This window comes from Dreissena polymorpha, chromosome 2 (genome assembly GCF_020536995.1).
Source record: "Dreissena polymorpha isolate Duluth1 chromosome 2, UMN_Dpol_1.0, whole genome shotgun sequence".
Classification (NCBI taxonomy): Eukaryota; Metazoa; Mollusca; class Bivalvia; order Myida; family Dreissenidae; genus Dreissena; species Dreissena polymorpha.
In genome coordinates this window covers 91816315-91828521 of record NC_068356.1, presented here as the reverse complement: position 1 = coordinate 91828521, position 12207 = coordinate 91816315, and the positions used below count along the sequence as shown (strand labels likewise).

The 12207-nt window shown below is 34.1% G+C and overlaps 1 protein-coding gene across 1 annotated transcript in view; it reads right to left on the bottom strand.

Moving 5' to 3' along the window:
• LOC127868046 (uncharacterized) overlaps nt 1-10588 on the bottom strand; it is a 42652-nt gene extending 32064 nt beyond the window's left edge. The window contains exon 1 of the mRNA XM_052409616.1: nt 10320-10588. The gene's annotated coding sequence lies outside the window, so the exon portion shown is untranslated. The remainder of the gene's footprint in view (nt 1-10319) is intronic.
• Nucleotides 10589-12207: the final 1619 nt, after the last annotated feature.

The following is a 12207-nucleotide window of genomic DNA, read 5'->3' as shown; positions in this document are numbered from 1 at the left end:
GTATGAAAATTTCCAAGATAAAATATGGCTAATAATACCTGCTTTCAATTAATTGACACTGAAAATGATGTTGAATTGGTATGCTTTCTAATGTATTATTTGGATTTAATTTAAGATATTGCCTGTTCATTTTTTTTCAAATGATAAAGCCCTTGGATCTACAAAATTACTTCACATGATATGAGATTAATCCGTGATTTTTTAGAGCCAAATTGAAGCCACAATTATATTCTCAAAAGGTCTATATTTTTATATAAAAACAGTCTCTATATTTTGAGAAATTGAAGACTAAATTTCGACATTAAATAACTTATTTTGAACATAAAAAATATCCATGATTTTTCATCAAAGCAAGTTTGATCATAAACTAATAAAGCATTTTATTATTTGATTAAGTGTTTAAAGCAAAGTAGAATTCAAACATGCAATCATTCTTTTCTAGAAAAAAATTCCCCATTGGAAGGACCTCGACATCTTTACCCCAAAGGTAAAAAACACTGTGAATATAAGTCAAACCAAGTATTTTTCTTAATATTAATGTCAAAATACTTATAAAAATCAAATCAATAATATGTCACAGAATTGCATTCTAAATATAAAACTTCCAACATTAAGCTTGTGATGTAGCTGACACAACACAGTGATGCTTGTTACGTAATACACAGACATACAGTTAACTGAAATTTCATTAAGTTAAGGTGGAGCATCCATGTGTAATTGAACCCATGCCTCTGCATGAGTAATACTAGCAGACACTATAACCTGCATTGTAAAATACTTCTATCCTTAGTCTATCCCCATCTCTGTCAAATCCAAGAATAACTTAGGATAAATATGGTAAATACAATTAGCTCTGAAAACAATGACACTTGAATATCCAATGACACTTGTTAAAACAATCTGGTCTGCAGATGTTAACACTTATGTTACCACTAAAACCTGTTTTAAATTGTAACACATGATTATTTGATACATGTTCAGGCTTTTTGGTATCATTTTGGTACTTGTAGCAGGCACTTTTTGTCATTCACCGTGCAGAGTTGGCGTTCCATTTTATCACAACAATCTCTTCCGTCACAAGACAATTCTACCACATTTGGCTGGTTTTAATTTTTTTTTTAAGAATCATTATTAAAAGCAGTAGCATTGTTTTTTTAATTTTGAAATTAGTGTATAAGTTTAGGTTCTTAATACAACAATAAATTACATAAATTTAAAAAAGTAAAAATAACAATAGAACCATTATTGTACCACGTTGATCGGCTATCATCACGTGGTTGGTTATAAAAGCAGGATTAGATCCAGCTAGGCTGGTTCCTGTCAAATCTGTGCGTGGAGCTTGCCTCTTTGTAGTATTTTTACTACTGACATTGGAAGTTCAATATTTCATAATTGACTTTATACATTATTTTAATTAAATAACAAGAGTTCCGCGGTCGGAGATGACCGCATTGAAGCCGGATTTTTGATTTAAATGACAGGAAAGTACCTTTCGTGTTTTTGTCAATGCAATACTTAAATTACTGAAATATTGTTCAAAGGTCAAAATGAAATGTAAGTACTTTTCAAGGCATGAGCAAACCTTGTGTTATGTTTTGAATGCATGCATATACAAAGTTATAACATGGAATAAGAACTTTAACATTTTTACCTACCAAAGTTATAAGAACTTTAACATTTTTACATTCAAGGTCACAGTGACCTTGACCTTAGAATGAATGACCTTGAAATGACCAGTGGTCATCTAAGTGTGCTTGCAAACCTTCATGTCAAGTTTGAAGACTCTATGTCCAAGCATACCAAAGTTATAACAATTTTAACATTTTAACATTTAAGGTCACAGTGACCTTGACCTTCAAATGAATGACATTGAAATGACCAGTGGTCATCTTCTAGTACTGGCCAATCTTTATTTCAAGTTTGAAGACTCTAGGTACAAGCATACCAAAGTTATAACATGAAATAAGAACTTTAACATTTTTACATTCAAGGTCACAGTGACCTTGACCTTCAAATGAATGACCTTGAAATGTCCAGTGGTTACTAACTAGTTCTGGCCAACCTTCATGTCAAGTTTCAAGACTCTAGGTCCAAGCATACCAAAGTTATAACAACTTTAACATTTTTACATTCAAGGTCACAGTGACCTTGACCTTCAAATGAATGACCTTGAAATGTCCAGTGGTTACTTACTAGTTCTGGCCAACCTTCATGTCAAGTTTCAAGACTCTAGGTCCAAGCATACCAAAGTTATAACAACTTTAACATTTTTATATTGAAGGTCACAGTGACCTTCACCTTCAAATGAATGACCTTGAAATGACCAGTGGTCATCTGTTAATCCTGGCCAACCTTCATGTCAAGTTTGAAGACTCTAGGTCCAAGCATACCAAAGTTATACCATGAAATAAGAACTTTAACATTTTTACATTCAAGGTCACAGTGACCTTGACCTTCAAATGAATGACCTTGAAATGACCAGTGGTTACTAACTAGTTATGGCCAACCTTCATGTCAAGTTTCAAGACTCTAGGTCCAAGCATACCAAAGTTATAAGAACTTTAACATTTTTTATATTGAAGGTCACAGTGACCTTGACCTTCAAATGAATGACCTTGAAATGACCAGTGGTCATCTGTTAACTTAGAATGAATGACCTTGAAATGACCAGTGGTCATCTAAGTGTGCTTGCAAACCTTCATGTCAAGTTTGAAGACTCTATGTCCAAGCATACCAAAGTTATAACAATTTTAACATTTAAGGTCACAGTGACCTTGACCTTCAAATGAATGACATTGAAATGACCAGTGGTCATCTTCTAGTACTGGCCAATCTTTATTTCAAGTTTGAAGACTCTAGGTACAAGCATACCAAAGTTATAACATGAAATAAGAACTTTAACATTTTTACATTCAAGGTCACAGTGACCTTGACCTTCAAATGAATGACCTTGAAATGTCCAGTGGTTACTTACTAGTTCTGGCCAACCTTCATGTCAAGTTTCAAGACTCTAGGTCCAAGCATACCAAAGTTATAACAACTTTAACATTTTTACATTCAAGGTCACAGTGACCTTGACCTTCAAATGAATGACCTTGAAATGTCCAGTGGTTACTTACTAGTTCTGGCCAACCTTCATGTCAAGTTTCAAGACTCTAGGTCCAAGCATACCAAAGTTATAACAACTTTAACATTTTTATATTGAAGGTCACAGTGACCTTCACCTTCAAATGAATGACCTTGAAATGACCAGTGGTCATCTGTTAATCCTGGCCAACCTTCATGTCAAGTTTGAAGACTCTAGGTCCAAGCATACCAAAGTTATACCATGAAATAAGAACTTTAACATTTTTACATTCAAGGTCACAGTGACCTTGACCTTCAAATGAATGACCTTGAAATGACCAGTGGTTACTAACTAGTTATGGCCAACCTTCATGTCAAGTTTCAAGACTCTAGGTCCAAGCATACCAAAGTTATAAGAACTTTAACATTTTTTATATTGAAGGTCACAGTGACCTTGACCTTCAAATGAATGACCTTGAAATGACCAGTGGTCATCTGTTAATCCTGGCCAACCTTCATGTCAAGTTTGAAGACTCTAGGTCCAAGCATACCAAAGTTATACCATGAAATAAGAACTTTAACATTTTCGAGCACGCCGCCACCCCGCCCGCCCCCCCCCGACAACATCAATCTATAAGCCGAGATTTTTTCGAAAAAAATCCGGCTAAAAATGTTATTGCCAGTGAATTATGATAGATCACTGGCTCGTAATATGCAAATTACCTGTTATTTTCAATGACACAGTGGACTTACATTAATTTTAAAACTGTTCCTGTATATTTGGGACATAGGAAAGGAAATGTTGCAAGGTTATTGTGATAATCGGACATAATTTGAAAACAAAAATAGACATACTTTCATAGTTATTTCTCATAAATTTTAATGTCTAGTTTGTTTGTGGCTTGTGCATTGAATGTTTGTGTATCGGGTTTTTGCCTGTTTTCATGTACATTTAAAGCTACACTTGTGTGTCTCTTCTCATGATCATCTTTGGGTAATTGGGAACTCAGGATTGTCATATGTTCAGTTGTATCTATATGTAATATTATGTAACTTGCATTACTGCGTATAACTAACCAATATTCAAAACTCCTCAAATACCTTTCCAACATTTACAACATCATTAACAATCAATGTCAAAAGATTATTATATAACATTTCATCTTGTTACATGGTCATAGTTTGCTTTATCAGCTTTAGGATTAAGTCACAAACACAGTATCAATTAATATAGGGATCTATTCTTACACTTCCATCAAAACTGCCTTTTGATGTCTGGCCTTTTGTTGTTATCACCTGGGTCAAGGCAAGTTTAGACAGTTGTGACCATAACAACAACCGATGGCAGCAAAAAGAGACCTGGACCCTGGCTGTCCTGCAAGCCCAGAGGTTGGTTCAGGCGCTTCTTAGCAAATCTACCCATGTTCAATCACCATTCACGGAAACATGAGAGTCTGTAGTTGGTCACCACAGCAGACAGGTTGACTTACCTACAGGTACTCCGGCTTCCCCCATATCACAGACCAACTCAAAATTGAAAATCTTTCAGTAAAAACTAATAGCTTGAAATTGCAGCTATAATATATAATTTGTTCCAACTTTTATTAGTTAAGTTAGTTAATATATAAGGAGTGCTGGGACACACTACTTAAGGGTACATGCACAATGCAGCCTCAGACGGGGATGGACCTCATTAACTTCAAAATACACACATACACTCATAGACCTGTACACATTTCACATCTTCCATTTTACTTGCCTTACTTTTTATAGTAATGATCAACCAGAACCTTTTTCTAAACTTAAACTTTCATCTGACTTTGTCTCATTGTAATAAACAAACATCCATAAGTCAATATAATAGTTTTATTTTAAAAAATATTTTGCAAAAAATACAATAAATCAATTAGTGTCATACTTCTGATCACAAATTATTCTGTTCATTAATAATTGATTTTTCTGTTGTTTTTTTATATATAATTAAATATAAGAAGTATTATAATAAACCAGTTATGTTTGTTTTATTTTATTGATATTTACATTAAAATGAAATTTTATTGTTCATGGAAGTACCAATATATTTAACTGTCTTTTTCACTATTAATCGATTAGCTAAGAGCACTGACATCTACGAAACAAGCGCAGCCAATTTTGAGAATTATTTTGAATGTGCCCGCGACGTCATTTAAATTGTCAAAATGAAAGTGCAGTTTCTTTGTGTAATGAACTTATTTTTTGTTCGTTTGAAAAAAGTTAGCAATTTGTATCGATGTGGCAGGAGTTCTGGAACTGTATTTATATTTCTTAACCGGAAAACAGCACTCACCTGGTCTGTCAAGTATTTTACAAACTTTACTCGCCCGACCGTCAACTTAACTCCCAACTTGGAGTGGTTGAGTGGATTTTTCAAGGCCTGTGCAGACTATATTTTAAGCAATGCTAATCATAAGCAACTTTAGATATGTAGTGTTCATGTTATTATTATTACATGTATCATCCAGTAGACTTTCTCCATTATATGCATTATTATATAACAGCTTAATATATGTAAAACTCTTCTTGGTACTCCTAGTTTTATTATAAATTATAAGTGTGTTTACAACCAATTGCTTTTTTGCCGATTGCCTAGTGTTTCCTTTGCTTTATAAAAGTTACAGCTCCTCTGTGACTTGCAGACTTAAACAATATTTCAACAACATACATAGGAGACTTACAGACAAACCTTAACCCATTTATGCCTTAGCATCTAGAAAAAAGGCCTTGGCAAACAGCGTAGACCCAGATGAGACGCCGCATGATGCGGCGTCTCATCAGGTTCTGCGCTGTTTGCTTTAAGGAATTCCCGTAAGAAATATTCTAAATATAGAAATAAGTATACTAGACATACCTAATTTTGGAAATAAATTTATCCAATTTAGAAGGATGGAAGAGTCCACTAGGCATAAATCAAAGAATGTGCATATCTTCAAATGAGTGGTATAGTCGATCATTATATAAAATCTCCACTAAATCTCTAAGAGTAAATTTTAACATTTGGTGTATAATCTTTTATAGTGGTCCTCTACTAAAATGCTTCAACTTATGACCCTGCGGTAAAAAAAAAAAAATGTCCTGCCACAGTCAGGGGATGTGTGGGAAAAATGTACTTTAGCTGTCTTATAATATAGGGGGTTAACTTAAGATAAAAATGCTAAAAAGCTTTTGCTATTCATGTAATTAAAGTAGTTGATGCTTTGGCTCCCAAGAATTAAAATTGCAGATTCAATCAGAGGTAATTTGCCTTTGGAATCCCAAGACAAGATATAAAATATGATTACATCAGTAGATACATGTAACATACCACTACACTTAATCTGAATGAATATGAATTTGGAATCCCAAAATATCAAATAAACTTGTCAACAAGTGCTCTTTTCAAAAGCATTCCTTGTCATGGAAGAATAACGAACTGACATTTAATACCCACAATTAAAAAAAAAATATTGTAAAGGTTGTGTTTATAACAAAAAGGCTCCACTTTCAAGTATTAAGTTAACTCAAAGTTTGTATGGGTTAACTTTACAAGGCAGGAATGAAACAAAGACCTTAACACAAAGGCAGAACAATTTACTTACTCAATACAATAGAATATGAACATTTTTCTGTGTCCACTTGACAGTCCTACTTGGTTACTTCTTTCCCCATAGATTCAACAAGATCATGGCTAATCTATCTAACTGTTTAGGGGTCATTATCAAAGTGGTGTGAAGAGCTGATCACTGTTGGTAGTGATAACTTGAGGGGATTTATTGGCCATATCTAATTACAAGATACTGGTGTAGAATGCTGAGAATTCAGAGGGTTTTAAACATTGCTCACACACTAAATGAATAATTTGATTGTAGAAAATTACAGGGGCATGCATTTTAATAGGTATCAAGAGTTAATTAATATTAAAAAACTAAAGCACATTTTAATAAAGAGCATCGTGCTTGTATTTCAATGATGGATTAAAATATAAAAAAACAGATCAAAACTTGTACATAGTTTATTATTGAATTTACCACATGTTAATTAAACTATGTTATGTAAAGTATATGAATATGCGAAAAGTATGTAATGATCTCAGAGCATAATTATAATTATATTATATAAAATTATAATGCAGATAATTTTTATTACACATAATTATCAAATTATTCAGAAGTAAGCAATTGAATATTCCTTATATTTTCAATGTACATCTAATAATGTTCATATAAACAAGTTGAAATAGCATTAATAGTATGCCACATAAACTCTATAGAATTATTGTCAATTTATAATAATAGAATGATAAGCTGCTGTATACATTTATATTTAGTACCGTCATGATTGTAACCCAAACTTTTCTTACAAGGACATTTCATGGAAAAAAACATTAATTTATACCAAATACCAACTTCACCATTGTAATTCACATAACAAATGTTCACATAATATACATAACAGGTAACCTTGTTACTAATCAGTAAATTAAAAAACAAATTTTTTAATAAACAACTTTACAGGACTATCAACATGAGTATCCAGCATGATATTTGCTAGTGGAATGTAATTAAATGAATTAATTAGATGTAGTATCCTGTGGTTGATAAATATTAAATACCAAAATGTCCCAACTTAAAGTCTTATCAACATGAATTTTGCATTGATCTACTTCAAACATATTATCCATCTGTGCACTACTTCATCAAACATCATGTTTCTTTCTTGTTTGAAATTCTTCTCTGTAAAATAACAGCATGCTTGTATTTGTGTACACTTATTTTTTAATATGTAACCACTTACACAAATAGTCATCTATTCAGATTCAAAACATAAATTCCAACACTATGTAGGCTAGCTACATAAAGTCAGTCGAAATATTGCTCCGTTATACGGTACCTGATCAATTAGATTTTAATAATGATTAATACTAAGGAAAACTAACATTATGTATAAACTTATCAATATCATGTGTTCGAACCCTTACAACTTCCTACACAATCAAAATAAAACATTATGTATATCAGAATTAAAGTAAAATGTAATTATGCAGCATAAGGCTACAAAATTTGAAAGCAACATTTTGTTATTGTAGGCATATATGCCAGTATCTCCTTCTCTCATAAAATGCATTTCAAAGAAACATATTTTCCTCCAGCTTTCTTCAGTAAACTCATTTTTGTAAAATGAATTTAATGTTGTAATGCCACTTTCCTCAATTTTAAGTTCCGACAAAAAAACTTTAGATAGAAAATCAGCATTAACTATATGTTTGTATATCTCTTTTGTAAATGTTATGGGGGTTTCCTCTGACTGTTTAACTAATATCCCCTTAATTCCTTCGTAACCTGTCTACACACTTCATGTGTGTCGCGATATGACATGCAGTATTGCACTATATGCTCTCCAGTTTAATTAAAGATTTTCCTTCAGCACATTTTACACTGTGATCTTTTCCTTTCAACCAACTGAAAATGTTGCCACTTTTAATTGCTGGTTCAACTCCACACTTATTGTTTTTTAGAAATGCTTTGAACTCATCAAAGATAATATATTCTGAATCAGTTTCGTCAAAAACTATTCTAAGTTACCTCACTCATGGAATATGAAAAGTTATTTTGGTTCTCAATCTGATAGAGTAAAGAAAACTATCTTTTAAAATCATAATAACTTCTATTAGTTTTAATTTCAATCATTTCATATTACATGTTCGGTACTTGTTACATGTCAAAATTAAGATGTAACAAAGGTGAACATGAAATTATTTTACTAACAAATTTCAAGCTTACCTGTTTTATAAATATAAAATATCAAAATAAATGTTGTATTGGCTATGAATATTTGGCACCACTGATAATTACACTGGTCGATAACTCTCTAAAACATGTTGCAGCATATTCAGATTTGGCCAGATATAACACCTAGGTACATTTATTATCGCCAAGCAGGCTGTTGTCAGCCTGACAGGGGAGTGTGCTTTATGACCACAGAACAGTTAACACTAATTAGTTCTGTTGATAAGCCGATGGCCAAAATCTAGCCGTCCTGGGAGTAACTGAGTAGGACTGCAGTGTTTTCATTATTAACCGATTGGCGATCCATATCATCGGTTGAAAATCTCACAAAATCGGTTGTTTTTTATCTGATAGTGACATAAAATTTAGTGGTGTTACACCACACCGTTTTTATGAAACATCCTTATCGATTCGTTGGTCAAAACCAAAGAGCAAATCAGAAGCCTTGTCACACAAATATTTCACACCGCGCTGTTTTTATTAAAATATCGTTGACTATTCGTCAGTCTCAAACGAAAGAGCCGATCAGAAGCTTTGTAACAGAAACTGACGTAAATTCAGCATGGAGTCTGATCATGAAAAAAAAAAAAAAATTTGGATTTAACGCTTAATCTGGTTAGAAAGAAAATAACACAGTTGATTTTTCTTCCTGTTTATCACAGTTGATTTTTCTTCCTGTTTATATTGTTCAATAACTATCTTTTATATTTGTTTTAGTTCTCATTATCTTTTTTGCGCTGTTTAAGAGATCAAAGCAGCTATTAAGACATTTAACTCAGAGCAGGGGTTTTTACCTGATTTTGGGGAAAGGGCCTGGCCTTTTTTTCCCCTCGGAATTTTTTTCCCCTCAGCAGGTAAATTTTCCTCCAGACTTCATTTTTTTCCCCTTTAAAAAAAAAGTTGTTTTTTTTTAACTTTAAATACATAAGTTAACCTGATACAGTGTAGAAATAATAACAAATTGCATAATTAAATTATCTGTTGCCTTGAATTTGTTTTAAAAACAGCAAAAAATGTTGAATTGATTATTTAAGACTTTCCTTATTTTCTCCAAATGGCGTTTAGCATGATTTTTTCCTTAAAATCCGGAATTTCGCCCATTGTTTTTCCCCTCAAAAAAAGGCCAGGCTCTTTCCCCAAAATCAGATAAAATCCCCTGCTGCATATTCATATTTTTCTCCGGCCCCCCCCCCCTGAACCCCCTACCAGGGCGTTGCCCTTGACCCACAGCCAGCCTTGGCGGCCCCCTTGATCCCCGGCCTAATCTGATGCTTTATTAAAAATATCTGTTGTTTCAAATAATAATGCAAACACTGGGACTGTTGAGTGATGTTCACTGGGTACCAGTATGACAGCGACAGTTCTCTAATTTAATTCTTTAAACCCGCTAATGAAAACATAATTACTGTCTACAAGTATAAATAAAATATTTTATTCACAGCACGCACGTACCTTAGCTTTGGCTCAGTGCCTATGGCTATGCTACATCAGATTCCCGTAAGTGTCGTTATCTAGCAAGATGCAAAATGCAGACGAACTTTTATCGCGAAAACTAATGACACTACTTTTTATAACAATTTAGAGGGCAAACCTTAACAGTTACTCTATACAATACATCGTGTAGATTTTTTATGAATGTAGACTCATTATTAATCAAATAATAGAAAGCTAGTATGTTTAAATTTAATTAAACAAAATAAAGCATGGTGTTCCGAAATCGAACCTTTACAGTAGGCAACAAAACACTGTTATATTTAAAAGTTACTGAATCTGAATCTGAATGGATACGTTGAAGTGACCAAGTTTGGCTTTTATTACAGAAAGCAAGCGCTCGATCCCAATGTCTTTTCTCCACATTTTAAAGTCTTGCATCCGGTTCTAGACCATAAGATCCTTATTCCCCTTTCAACACCGGCTCATCGCAAATCTTACAAAGCCGTACAGTGCTTAGTGCCTTCAAGAGTTGTAAGGTCACCGTACAATATCGTCTAGTACTAGAGTGCCCGGTTTTCACGCATCTAAGCAGTCTGGTGAAGTTTTGTTGCTTTGCAGCGTAACAAATAAAGTTCTATGATAATATTTAGCTAAGTCACGACTGCTTGTGTTTCGATTTCGATAATTCATGGACCTATACAAACATTTGTTTGTATAGGTCTCTGGATAATTTAACATTTTGATAAAATGTTAAAACCATAAAGACACTTATCCACTTGTACATAACAGCTGTCAATTATAAGACAAAGTGCCTAAAGGGCGCCTCCCTTCTAATAAGTCTTTTGAGGCTCTCTACACCAGTATAAAAGACATGCCAGAATTTGTAACCGAGAATTCCATACCGCCTAAAGACATATCTGGTGATAGTCAATATAAATACATTCAGTGTAATGGACGTATCTTAAACAAAGGCTGTATTGTTCAAACAAATGTAGTTGCTCTTAACCTTGTTTGCAGATTTCAATGGAAGACCAGTTGACCAGCGAGCAGTCAAGCGTGGAGCGGTCAAGCTCCATTAGTTCTGCCATAGAACCAGCAATTTACATGGAGGGCACATTGCAGGGAATAGCCGACGCGTTCATATAATCGGAGATTGGGCAAAAGAAGAGATCATTTCGCTTAGATGAACCCGATCTGACCGGAGCGAATGGAGCTACCGACACGCCGGCTCTGCGCTGATCCCGGGTTTTCAAGAGATGATGACTCAGAAATAAACAATACATCAGTTACGGGATATTATGAGGGTCCGGAGGTACCAGACGGGGATATCGCGGATTCTGATGATCATTCTTATTGCGCGTTTTATTTTCAAGGGCGACGAGGAAGCAGTCGCGCCGGTCAGCGAGGCATTGGCATCCCATTGCACTGAGTGGGGAATACCAAGATGAAATGCGCAAGAATTGATTAAGAAGTATTGTCGACGGTAAAACATAGGCAATCTAGAAGTTCCAAAAGTGGCGGCAACTCAATAACCCCAAATCTTTGTTCTGCAGACGTCGCATAAACTCTCCTGCACCACAATGGCGGCTTTACTTCAAGCCATGTACTTGGTTAAACCGAATGAGCTTCTTGGAAATGTTTTTTTCGGCGTAGCTGTTTAACGTCACTTTTGACCTTACCTGACCTTTCCCGTGGCTAGACACGACTGAATACACTTCATTTATTCCATTGGCTGATTTGAGTTTACCACCAGAACATTGGAAACATGAACGCGTCTTTGTTACACTGTTATACTGCGTGTTCAGCACAAAACAATTTTATCTCTAATGAAAATGCTAGATAGATAGAACAGTTTTACACTCAACTCTTAACATCAATACAGTTTGTGCGTGCACCTTTTATTTTC